A 14,210-nucleotide genomic window follows, 5' to 3' on the forward strand; every position below is an offset into this window, starting at 1 on the left:
TGTCCTCCTGTAGCTCCTCCCACCAGTCTCCTCTGTTAGGTGTTTTTTGTTCATGTTTATTAGAACCCCGATACTGCACAACGAGGATCAGGCAGTGATTCACTGTTTGGGGTAAGTTTATAAAAACAAAGGTGTCTGCACCCGTCTATAACATGCCATTTACATCCAAAATAGGTATTTGGTTGTGAAAAATAAAACTTCTCCTTTAACTACCTTGCTGGCTGTCTCCAAGTCCACACAGCCAACAAATAAAAATTGTACTCAGGATACCTACACTTTGGCACAATATAGAGACTGGATAAAGGATTTGTCAACTGTGAATTTGACTGCTAGGTGTGGTGTAGGAAAGCAGCAGCTCCGTCCCTGTCTTTCCCTCTGTCTGGCTAGAAAAGGAAACACCATCTGGAAAGAAACAGATGGAGGCGCATTCCCTATAGCAGAGAGGAAGAGGCTAAGCTAGAGGATTTACTCTGCCCAAAATCTGTCCGAGTGAGATAAGCCCTTTTTTGTTTGGAGGTCTATGAGAGTGACGAGTAATGTGAGGCTTATTTGATAGAGTAGAAGTTTCGCAATGTTTAGGCTGTTACAAATGTACTGATATAAGTGAATGCACGAGTCATTCCGGCAACTTTGAGAAAAACACTACTTAGTTGTGCCTGTTGTTCACACACACACACACACACACACACACACACACACACACACACACACACACACACATATCTGCCCCCTCATTGGCTAGAATGGTCCCACCTGATCTCGGCTGCAATCTTTGAGGACATGTATTTCCATTGTTCGAGCGGTCACTTGGCTATCTTGTGAATATAATAGATCCTCTTTGCCTATAGTCACAACTGCAACCAATCAGAGAAGACAAACAATTAATTCAAACAGACCAATTACCTCACCCATCACACTCATATGGCTACCATAATTCACAGAATAGAGGCACCTCCACCTTCTAGCTGGAAAATGGGACATTATTCTTTTTTTCTTCTTGCAAATATATATATATATAAATATATACATACACACATACATACATACACATGTAAATACATACATACATTCATACATACATATATACATACATACATATAAATACATACATCTTTTTTATTTAATATATTTCCTTTATTACCCTCCAACCCTACCACCCCTTCCCCAATTGGAGCAAACTAGTGAACAACAACGCTTAGGCCTGTATTTCCAGCTTACATACTATACTCATTTTATGGACACAGTCTATTTTACAATAGTTTTATTTTGTTTGTTTTTAACTCTTGTCCTTCCTCTAAATTCAACCTCTCCCATATAATAAAGATGTCCATCTGGTTTGATTTCTATTTGCCATAGATTTCAAACTGTGCTCTTTCAAAAAAGTTCTTAACCTATATACGTTTTACGAGCACAGTATGTTTTACGTTAGTTATCTTGTTGTTATTAGTCCCAACCTTCAGCTCCATTCAACCCCTCCCATCTATCTCTTAACACCATCCATATTGGATTTATATTTGCCATATATTTTTCAACTGTGCTGTGATGCTTCACAAAAGTTCTAAACCTTTCTGTTCTCATTGTTCCTACAGATTGAAAATTGAAAATATATTTTTTTGCTAAAAGTATTATTATATTATTTATCGATTGACTATGACTTTTCAGATCACCCAGTAGTGCTATATTCTTATAGGGAATGTGAAAAAGCATATTGTGGACATTCTCTCTCTCTCTAAATGGATGCAGAAGTCCTAATAATGAAGATGAAGTATTTCAGTAAAGCTTTACATCACAATTAGCGTATTACTTTAATTACTGTAAGCCTAGATACCTGTTATCTGTGTGAGGTTCTGTTACACTGTTGGACTAAAGTGATGATAGGCTAAATGGCTATGGTTTGGGCCTGGCGTTTTTTTCAGACCATGTGACTTTACCAGGAAAAACAACTCTGGGTGATAGATAGGTATTGTACAGTCTCGTTAGTCAGTCTGTCTGTAACGAGATAATACTATGTAACATCACGTGGCTATGGGGAGACTGTGTTAGCTCAGCTGGTCTTGCTGTGGTGGGATGATGTTATGCTAGTTGACAGTTGTGTGGCGTTATCAGTGACTCATTGCTTCCAGAGAGATAAGCCAGTGGCCTAGCGCACGGCTGTTCCTTGAACACCCGACACCTAATAGGCAACAGGAAGGGATGTGGAAGACCTGCCTGGAATTACTACTGGCTGACTCTCATTCTACTGGGCTCTGAGGTATTACAGTAAAGCAAACCCAAGGTAATGCAAACCCAGCGTCTCCTTCCTGTCCGTATTATTTTATTTATATACATATATACATTTATTTTATTTTTTTACACACTCAAAAAGCACCGGCAATTTGAAGTAGCCAAAGCAACCAATATTGTTTTATTACTTGCTCTGAGTACAAATCGTATTATTWTTWTTTTTTTTAACATATCCTATTTTCACCTATGTGCGCAAATAAAGACGTACAACATCTCTTGAGTCACAGTGTTGTATGGTGTCTACTAAAGTTTGGACTGCGTACCCACAGAATTTTAAAAGATTGTCAAATCTGACCTCCAGTGGAAACCTTTGGACATTACACCTGGAAAGGTGCAGCTCCTCAAAGTGGATTTCTGCCAGAGGAGGCTGGTGGGATGAGCTATAGGAGGACAGGCTCATTGTAATGGCTGGAATGGAATAAATGCAACAGAGTCAAACATGTGGTTTCTATATGTTTTATTTGATTTGTTTGATATCGTAAAATGTATTCCATTCCAGCCATTACAATGAGCCTGTCCTCCTATAGCTCACCCCACCAGCCTCCTCTGATTTATGCAATACAATCTTAAAATCAGATAGATTGGGTCTGTATTTATGTGATAGACATCCATAAATTGCTACGTTTCTAATGCAGTACAAACATTGCATAAGATATGGCAGTTGGTAATAGGTTATTTTTGATACACCAGAGGGCAGTAAAAGTCTACTCGGCAACCTTATCTCAAAATTCAATCTCGAACCGTTTACACGCAAATGATAAGATAAAAATGATGAGATTACTAAAACATGGAGTAAGCTATTGATTTGTAATATTGAGAAATTGAGAAATCTTTATTGTGCTGACTGTGTGTACAAGCTTGTGTACAACAAATCTTTCATATGGCACATTGTGTAAAATGGGCATATTTCATCTGTAAAGAGAAAGAAAGAGAAAGGAAGGAAGAAGTCATTTGAGAGAAAGGGAGAGATTGTAAGAGACAGAAAACAAAGAATGAAAGAGGGAGAGAGAAAGAGAGAGGATCATGTTTTCCCTACATCTTCAATGACAGCTCCATTTATGATGCTGGTGAATCATTCATTATCCCATGCGTGGCTCTGATCCTCCATGTTTTCCCTGTTCCCCCTCTTGTCAACAGAGAACAGTCTGTCCACATTCCGCTCTCTCCTCTCCTCAGCTTGTAGAGAGGGAGAAATGCTCCTCTGGCAAAAAGCTTGACATACTCCCCCAACTCCACTGTTACTTAAAGCCTGGATGCATGGACTTGGAGATACCTCGGCCCAAGTTCATTGTCAGACTCTGAACTGACTTGTACCCCGCACACTGACTCGGCACTGGTACCCCCTGTATATAGCCTCGTTATTGTTATGTTATTGTGTTACTTTTTATTACTTTTTACTTTAGTTTATTTGGTAAATATTTTATTTACTCTTCTTGGACTGCACTGTTGGTTAAGGGCTTGTAAGTAAGCATTTCACGGTAAGGTCTACACTTGTTGTATTCKGCACGTGACAAATAAAGTTTGATTTGACTGAGGCTGCCTATCAAATGGCACCCTATTCCATATATAGAGCCTGGATTCTGGTCAAAAGTAGTGCACTATACAGTATAACGAATAGGGTGCCATATTGGATGGATCCTGAGTCTGACTCTGAACAGCCCTGACTCTCTCTTTCTCTGCCAGACTTTTTGCTTGTCTCCATTGGCTAATGCTCCAAGGCCAAACTCAAAGCAGGTGCCTTGGAATGTTTGCCCATAACATTTATAATGTGTTAGGATTAGGGTTAACTCGGGAGAGAGGTGTGTAATTGTGAATTAATGATAGGCCTATATCTTCAACTGATTACTTTGATCTTCAACGGTTGTGTTTGTCATTGTTCACACGTCATTGTTCATGAGTGAAATACATGAAAAATCCTAAAAATCACATTTGACTTCAAATTGAATTTTAATTTTTTTCTCAGTCGCCATTAAGAATAACACATCTCTTATCACAGGACATTCTTTTGGCATCATGTAGTGGAATTTTCCAGCAGGCTAAGTATTATGTCATCTGGGGAGCTCTGTATTGGAATTATAGTCTGTGGTTCCTGAGTGTATCATGTACAGATAGGGATTCTTCTCATAAATTCAACCTTGTAAAGCTAAGTATTTCTCAAATAACTCTCAGCCGAATAACGTATTTTTTCATATTCTGGGTTATATTGTTCGGTCACACTTGAGTGAATACTTTAGATTCTTAAGGAGTTCTGTACGAGGTATTATGCTGAATGGGGAAGTCTAAATGTTTATCCATGTGATGTGTTGCATGAGCAGCAATTCAAGTATATTGCAACATAACATTGGAGTAGAGTAGCTGTGTCACCCTGGTGCAATTCATTTTCATTGCAGTAGAAAGTCATAAATACATGCAGGTGATTTTTAGACAAATACAGTACAAAGAGAGTATAAATTAATACAGGTAATATAAATACATAACATTCCTGCAAAGCAATTTTGGGTAAGATAATGATGATGTTCTTAATCAAAGCTTACTAATTCTATTAATCATACTGTTACATGTAATAATGGATACTACCTTACAGAGAGTAACTACCATTGTTTTTTATGTAGCACAATTTTACAAAAATGTTACACATGAAATGACAACAATCATTATTAGTGTAAATCTAGTCGGTCGACCTGGTCAATGTAGCGGCTGAACACGTAAATGGATTGACTTCTGTGAATGTAACTGATAGGTAAAAGCTTTCAGTGGCAGGTATAGTGCCACTCATAGCTTTTATCTCTCAATAGATGACAAAACGGTTGGGTTGTTTAATGGTTTGTTTAATCGTAGAAGAGAAGAAGAGATTGTCTTGGCAGTAGACACTTCTCCTTGGGTTATTAAGATGCTGGCAGGATGGAGCACCATGGAAACTGAGCACCTCCTAGACAATAAGGTGATTGTACGAGTAGAAAGCTCCCGATGTCTTGAACAAATGAGAAAATTGGGCACACATTTCCTTCCATGTCCACTTTCCCTATTCTATTCTTCCAGTTGAAGTGAGATCTCTGTGATTGGTGGAAAGAGCCCCCCCTCCCCCCAAAAAACACACCACACTCATAACCACACACACACACACACACACACACACACACCACCACACACACACACACACACACACACACACACACACACACACACACACACACACACACACACACACACTAAAGGAAACAATGAAAAATGGGATAGTAGCCGTTTGAATTAAGTCCTAGTGTCCTCTGAACAGTATGTGATAACATTACACAGACTCAGTAGTCAACTCTTGGCAAAGGACACAGAAACAAATGAAGGCAAGGGAACCCAGTACAGCTCCTCAGGACTTTATAAACAAGCTCTCCTTTATTCCTCTGCAGAGATAAGAATCTAGCCACTTTATTAATCCCATTTAGCAGGGATCTCTCTATGTCTTTGTCTTTGTATGACCTGCGGCTGTAGTGTCACAGGGCCACAACGAGTTCCAGGAGAGGCGGTATAGGAACCTTCAATCAGGGGTGTCAGTCAGGGACATAGATGGCCTTTGATGAGGCCGTTCTTCTATACGTGGCAACAGTGAATGAAGGCTGTCGACACTGGTAATTAGAGAGAGGAACTATGGGTAACCAGAGGTCACATCCCCCAGCGTCCCCTCTGCTCCCTATATTAACTGGGCTATGGGGCCATCTCCCTCGGCTCAGAACTCATTCACTCAGGCCCTATAGACGTCAACTCAGGCTACCAAATGAACCTGTTAGCTAAAAGTAAATAAATCGTTGTGATATGGGAAAGGGAAGGGAAAGGGGATACCTAGTCAGTTGCACAACTGAATGCATTCAACTGAAATGTGTCTTCCGCATTTAACCAAACCACCCTCTGAATCAGAGAGGTGCAGGGGGCTTTTCTTACCACTGAAAAATGTCATTTGTAATTGTTGTTATTAATTAAAACAGCAAGTTAATAATCACTCCAAATACAATGTTCATTACATGGAAGAAAAGCTAAAGATACATTTATTTTGCATCTGGTTTTCATGTTCTTCTTAAGAATTGTCTCTAGGCCATTACCCCAACCCCCAGTATCCAAAAGACGGAACACCCCCACCTGATTCCTGACAAAGAAAATGATCCAATAGTAAGCCCTGTGGCCCCAGTCTCCTTTTCACATCAGCTGTCAATGTGACAGACAGGCTTAACATGGGAACACCAACACCAGCCAGCTTGGCCCACACTGTGGGAATGTCAGCCACCCACAGCAGCCAGCAGTCTCTCCAGCCACCCCTGGCCCTGGTCCTTCAATGCCATAGCACCCAGGCTCCTCCAGGGCTGGTCTAATTAGTGGATTAGTGTGGGGTGTCTACATGCGCTTAGCACAAATCCCCCCTCAAAGTCATGATCATGATAAAATCAGGCATGAACTTGCCTTCAGTTCACAGAGGGGGTAAAAGCCTATTTGGTCAAGTTGAGGTAATAGCTTGAGTTGCCCACGTCAGTCAAGCTTAGAGCTTAGGGAGGCATGATAACTTAAAGTGTTACTTTAAACATGATACGTTAGTAAGAAGTAATTATAATCAACAAGATTCACTGTAATACAAAACCTAGTTATCTTTTATGCCAGTTGATGTGTTCTAAGTTTGTTTCAGGAGTCCTCACTTCCATTTCTCCAGTAACTTTATTGTATTATTCCACCAAAGGCCCTTTGAAGTCTTCATGCATTCATTCACAATTGTGATGATTCAAGATGGATAATTGCGTGAAAGGCCTATGGGTGAACTAATCCATTCTGGTCACCCAGTGGACACTGGTTGATGGACTTTGAACAGGTAAGACATATCCTCCAGAAACGGTTTAGTTTCCTCATAATAATAAGTGGTGGGAAAAGGACCGATGCTTCTTGGGCATTTGCTATCAGTTTATTCTCCTCCTTTCTTTGTCTCTATACTTCTCTGTCCATAAAATAGCTTTGAAGACCAACTGAAATGTAAAAAGAAAACAAAATCTGGAGTCCATGTAGGCCTATCTGGCTTTTGTTTGTGTTTATCCAACACTGACCTCATAACCTCAAAATAAGTCGAAATACTGTGCAATGTCATGCCTTTTGCATCGCTAAGATACTCACCAATAACGACTCAAATTGTCTGTATGAGTACGTTCTTACAGGTGGGCCAGTCAATCTCTGTTTCCTTAGTGCATCTTGACAAGACTGATTGAAAGACAAATTAAATCTGGAGTCCATGTAGGCCTATCTGGCTTTTGTTTGGTTACATTATAAATGCTCGTCTTTTGTCTGTCTCCAACTTAGCCAATTAGCCAATTATTAGCCAATAAGCCAATAAAATAGGCAGTGTGATGCCCTTGAAAATAACATAAAAAACATTCCACTCGACTGTTCCTCTGACTGTATTAAGCATAGCATTTGTAGCTTTACTACTATCAGAATTTCCATTAAACTGATTTAGTAGCTATTCCCTTACCGGGATTTATAAATCTTAACTTAATCATGAATACGTTTTAATGTAGTACAGTAATGACCATGTGTGATCTGTCACAACAAAGGCTCTGGTATTCTTCCCCTCAAATGATTGATTACAGGAATGGCCACACACGCGTGAGCTTGTTTTTGCAATGGTTAAACAGTTTCATTCTGCTCTGCCAGGCTACAAAATACATTCCGTCTTAGAATCCTCAACCTGAGTTGAAATCAGGACATCCAGAAACAATGACAGATCTTTTGCACATGACATATCCAGCACGGTGGGCAGGTCCCACATAACAGATCAATACATTCTTCTTTCTGTCATCTCTGTTGTATATCTATTTGATTGGATTTGGTTGGAGTTTGAAGGGTTTTGAATTGCACAGAACAATGTGTTTGGGGCTATTTGTGAGGCCTGCCTGTTCACAGAGAAGCAGCTGCTTCTCAAACTACTGGCACCGTCCCGATCTTGATGTAGTTGATTTCCAGATGTTTCTTGCCGCTCTGACTTATGTAAGTGAAGAACACTTTGCGGTGTGAGAAAGCATTTTCTGTCCACTGAGACTGGATCAATAGAGTTGACCCAGTCTCAGTGCACCATTGCACAGTTCTCCTCATAGTACATACAGCCCACTGTGCATCAACTCATTGTCCTCCCACCAACACTGCATTTTCTCAAGTACTGTATTGTGTTTATCTCCACTCCACTCGCTGCTGTATGTTTACACTTTCCAACACTGACCTCATAACCTCAAAATAAGTCGAAATACTGTGCAATGTCATGCCTTTTGCATCGCTAAGATACTCACCAATAACGACTAAAATTGTCTGTATGAGTACGTTCTTACAGGTGGGCCAGTCAATCTTGCATCTTGACAAGACTGATTGAAAGACAAATAACAACGACCTTGTCTGCAGAGACACAGCTGTGTAGGTTTGGTTGACACACCTGTCTAAACCTAGACTATACTTGTAACCGCCCTGAACAGGTTTTGTCGCTGCACTTGGCTAAATGGCCACAGCTGTTTACTCTAACAACACCAGCCTGGGAGGAGCCCAGCCACGGATGACATCACTGGCTATACAGTGTCTCTTCGCACATATTCACTACTTTCCTTCCCTACAGACCTTAGAACAGAGCTGCTATGGAACAGCTTTTGCAATATAGAACCAAAGTATTTATTCAGCATTATGAGTGAATTGACTTCATTCATGAAAAGAAGTGAACTAATTAAAATAAATAAACAATGGTATGGTATTAATGGGATGAACCACCCAAGTATGGATGGTTCATGTACGATTGTTATGCCATGTAATAATGGTAAATACCCCACTAGAGGGCAATGGACAATGTATAACTATGCATAGACCAAAATGTAACATTTATTTAACTAGGCAAGTCAGTTAAGAACAAATTATTATTTACAATGATGGCCTACACTGGCCAAAACAGGCCAAATCACAAAAAAATAAAAGTGACTTATTGGCATTAGACTTAAAGGTTACCAGTGAGCAGTCCACCAAGTCCACTATTTTCAAGTGATAGCATGTAAAACATGATTTATGTTCTTCAGAATTTTCAGTGTTACCACATTCTTGTATGTGTCTAGTATGCGTTCTAGTGTTTTCAAATGGCCAAAAGCATGAAAGAGATAGGGTTTACAATCTTACAAATTATCAAATGATACAAAACAACATGTCAGATCAYCCTGGCTTCTTTATTTGTGCAGGCCACGTCTGACGTCAGCTTCTTTGGAGAGGGAACCACATTCTTGCAAGGAAGATTCCAGCCGCATCCCACCACAGCAGAGCAGACACCACTCTAACAACTAGCAGAGCCATCCCCTGTCACCCCTGGCCCTCTCTGCACTCTATTACCAGACGCAACTGGGTTCAAATAGGATTTGATTTCTTCAAAATACTTTTCCTTTAGCTGTGCTGGATTGAGCTTGCCTGGTGCAATGTAACTAATTGAATACTACAGTGCAAACCCTGACCATTCGGCACTACAGGCAGGCTCAAGTCAACACTCAAAGCATTTGAAGGGTTTCAAATACTATTTGAACCCAGGTATGGTACCAGAGCACATTACAATAACCATTGGTGGCCCGGTACCCTCGTGCAAGAGGTCTTTTACTGATGTCCTTTATAGAGAGGAACTCTAGCTGTTTTACTGCATAGAGAACAGCAACAACATACTCATTCTAAACATCATGTCATTATAAAGCTTTATAAACACCATAAATCTTTATAAACACCATAATCATGCACTTGCATTTGCTCCCAGTAAAATGTATATCATGAGCAGTTCCTAAAAAGGAGTCATACTACACTTGCAAATAGTTGTACATCTCTCAGTTTAATATACTGAACAAAACTATAAATGCAACATGTAAAGTGTTGGTCCGATGTTTCATTAGCTGAAATAAAAGATCCCAGAAATGTTCCATACGCATAAAAATATTATTTCTCTCAAATTCGTGGCACAAGTTTGTTTACATCCCTGTTAGTGAGCAGTTCTCCTTTGGCATTTCAAGAAGCTTATTAAACAGCATGATCATTACACAGGTGCACCTTGTCCTGGGGACAATAAAAGGCCACTCTAAAATGTGCAGTTTCTTCAGTATAACTTTCAGTATAACTACATTGCTATGTAGTGCTTTGGGAGAAACAACAGTCTGGGATTAAATAAAGCAGATGTGGGGTAAACAGATACAGTAGTGATGTAACATGTTACCCTGGCTCAACATACAACTGTGTGGAATTCGTGTTTTGGCAGATATGCATACTGAGGTATAACATACGATTTTGGGTAACACTTTATCGGTATAAGGCTTTATTACTAGTTATAAGCATTTATTGCCCTTTATAATGTGGTACTGGATGTGTTATGTCTCTTTGCTTAGAAGTGGAAGTGTGCTGAATACTTAGGTTATCTTTAGTTGGAGAAAAAAAGAAATCTTCCAGAGAAAGCAATATCTGAAGTCTGATAAACTATGAAGTAATTTAGGAAATACCAAAAGGGCAAGCACTTTATGTGTCATCTTGACTTGTATTCAACCATCATTCACAAATAGGGGGGACACTTGCACAATTGCCATACTCTTCATAATTCATATTGTCTGGAGTTATACACATGACTATGTTGGTGACTTTCTGCCAAGTGGGGATTGAGCCCATCTGCCAAGTGGGGATTGAGCCCATCTTGCATGATAAGGATTATCAGGTCTCATATAATTTATGAGTTACATCTGTTGAGACAGAAATGTCAGTCTGCTACTTAGTGGTGAATTACTATTATTGGATCATGGAATATCCATAACAATGATGCATCGCTCTATAAGCACAATGTATTTCCATATAGCTGTTTGATGAATAAAAACACCAGGCCTCAGTCTTGAACGGGAAATATCTGTTCACCTTTTATTGTTAAAATTTTCTTAGGTTGAATCYTATCTATGATTACCCTATTCATAATGAATTGCTTTTTTACACATAGCTCATAATGTGTTGCAAATGTAATTCTGACGCATTATGAAGATGGTATTCCTRCTGTATGTCTTACCGTAAAATCAAACATAAAACGTGTTGAGGTTTGATTGTTCATTGCTAATCTGGCAGATAGAATCCTACTATCTTTTTTCCATCATCTCCATCTACATCACTATAAGAAGGTGTTGGACATTGCGGTCGCTACTTAGGAAAATAAAAGTGCTGTTTGTTCAAAAAAAGAAATGGGGCTGATATAAACTAGTTTTGAAAAAGAAGTTCCACACTGCTTTCAGGGAACATAAACTTTAATTGCATTCATTACAAGAACAGTAAATCTTCTTGTAAATACCTTCTTAAACCCCTTGAAAATGTCTCCAATACATCAGTGAGCAGAATRCGTGTGGTTAAAGTGAAGAAAAAAAACATCCATCTTGAACATAAGTTAAAACCCAGAGAGAAATTTGCCAATTTCATAAAATTCCAAACAAACTCTTGGGGCTTTTGGGACTTGATGGGCATTCAGTCAGTTTGCTACAGCAGGAAAATAATCCTGCAGCAACAGGAAATGTGAATTATAATTAACAGACATTTTTGTAGGGGTTGATAGATTTTTCATAGGGGAAAATCAAGTCTGAAATGTTAACGTGGAAATTAAACTTTAGACGTCTTTTTAAAAGGCTCCTATATGTGTAACATGACTCAAGATTCCATTGATGCAAACATATTTAATATAAATGTTGACCAAACAAAAAAGGCTAAAAGTTGTATTTCCTTCAGGATTTCTGTGTTTTTCATCTTCAAAAAAAAGGTTGTACATTTAAAGGGATAATCCACCCCAAACCACGAATTCCTAGGATTAACAGTGTTAAATAACACTAAAATGTGAAAAAATATTTTTGGTGAACAAATGTTTCATTTTGTCATCATAACAAGGTTGGAAGCAACATGTGAAAATCGTTGTGGAAATCTGTTGGAGCTCAACTATAAAACCAACAATGCAATGCTCTCTCTCTCTCTCTGGGCTGGCTAGCTAGCTAGCAAACGTAGCTACACACGAGAATACCAAAGTCAATATCGTTACAAGATGCTACTACATTAATTGTGGTGCAACATAATAATTCATAATAATGCAACACAATATTTTTCTGAGCAGGAATTGTATAGGTCTAATAGAGACAGTAGCTATGGAAGGAAACAGTACAAGAGGGTTCCTTCCACCGTCAGTTCTGGTATTGTATCTGCATTGTGCACATAGTACTTGGCAGAAGTACTGTACATTTTAATGGTCTGCCAAGATGAAAAGAGCACCCCATGATTCGTGTAAACTATATGCAGCTGAGGGCGCACTGCTGCAAAGACAAATAGGCCACACCCTGATCTGTTTCACCTGTCTTTGTGCTCTTCCCCATTATCCCCTGTGCATTTATACCGGTGTTCTCTGTTTGTCTGTTTCCAGATTGTCTTGTCTCGTCAAGACTACCAGGATGTTTTTCGTTCTCCTGTTTTCTTGAGCCCCTGTTTTCTAGTTTTCCTGGTTTTGCTAATTCTGCCTGCCCTGAGCTTGCCTGCGGTTCTGTACCTTTTGACACTGCCCTGGATTACTGACATCTGCCTGCCCTGACCCTGATCCTGCCTGCCACTCTGTACCTTACGGACTCTGCCCTGGACTACCAACCTCTGCCTGCCTTGACCTGTTGTTTGCCTGCCCCCTGGTTTATAATAAACATCTGTTATTCGAACTGTCTGCATCTGGGTCTTATCTGAGTCGTGATAATATGCTTGCTGACATGAAGACTACTGGAAAGTATCACAGGTGTCCTAGGTTTTTTTGACTGTCACTGGTGTCAGGTTGAGTTTTCCATTACTTCCCAAAAATGCAATGGAAAGAGTCTGCCGTGAAATAATGGAAAATAGGTCTAGAAGTTCCACTACTTTTTCATGTCAGCCTGCTTTATAACATAGCTGTGATACTAATTTCACAAATCCAGTCATCCAGAATATTTCAGAAATGTAGTGTTTTCTTTACTGGATGAGTAACACACATTCTGAAATTATTGGCAAAAAAATACTGTACCCAATCCTGACTTGGCCATTTACGGACACACTTAAGTGAATCTCACTACGCCAGTTTGACTTCTTCATTTCCTGAATTTACCTGAGCAGGTCATAATAAGCCATCACTGTAGATTCCGATCAAAAGTACTACCAGCTCCTGCACTGTGTAAAAACTAAGGAATGGGTAAACATTTTTTGCAGAATGGCTCTTTAAAAAGCAATTCAAAGAATGTCAGACCGCTCATACCAGAGAGCACAAAATGGGATCGAGAATGAGAGACTACCTTCAATATTCTTACCTCATATCTATTCCCCTTGACATTGTCTAGCTGCTTCATGTCTGTTAACTTGACAACATTTAACCCAGCAGATACATATCCATGGAATCCATTTAAACACCATAACCACAGAAGATCACTTACTCCAGAAACTATCTGTAAGTGGAAACTATGTCAAATCATTTGAGGGAAAAGTTAGTAACAGGTAATCAATTTGCAACAAAGTCTCATGCAGATTAATAGCAAAGACCTCTCGGTGACCCATAATGAAAATTAAATCCTCTTCACCTTTGAAGATTAGGTTCTAATATGACACGATCCCACTGGCTGACGTCAAAATCAAATTGTGTGGATAGTGTCCCTAGCAACGGTGATCAACAACGGAATGACAATATGAGTAAGGCTAGTACAGTCAAAGATGGAGCCAAGAACTTGATCCCAATAGTGTTACAAATATAACACATTCTTGGAAATATTTGGGAATGGTTGAGGTGAATCATGCTTTTATCGGATGTCTTCTTTCACTAGAAATGTACTCTGGTCTGGCAAATAAATGCTAACTCCTTCCCTCCGCTATTACTACCATATGTACTTTATCAATGTGAG

Source organism: Salvelinus sp. IW2-2015, linkage group LG4p, assembly GCF_002910315.2.
Source record: "Salvelinus sp. IW2-2015 linkage group LG4p, ASM291031v2, whole genome shotgun sequence".
Classification (NCBI taxonomy): domain Eukaryota; kingdom Metazoa; phylum Chordata; class Actinopteri; order Salmoniformes; family Salmonidae; genus Salvelinus; species Salvelinus sp. IW2-2015.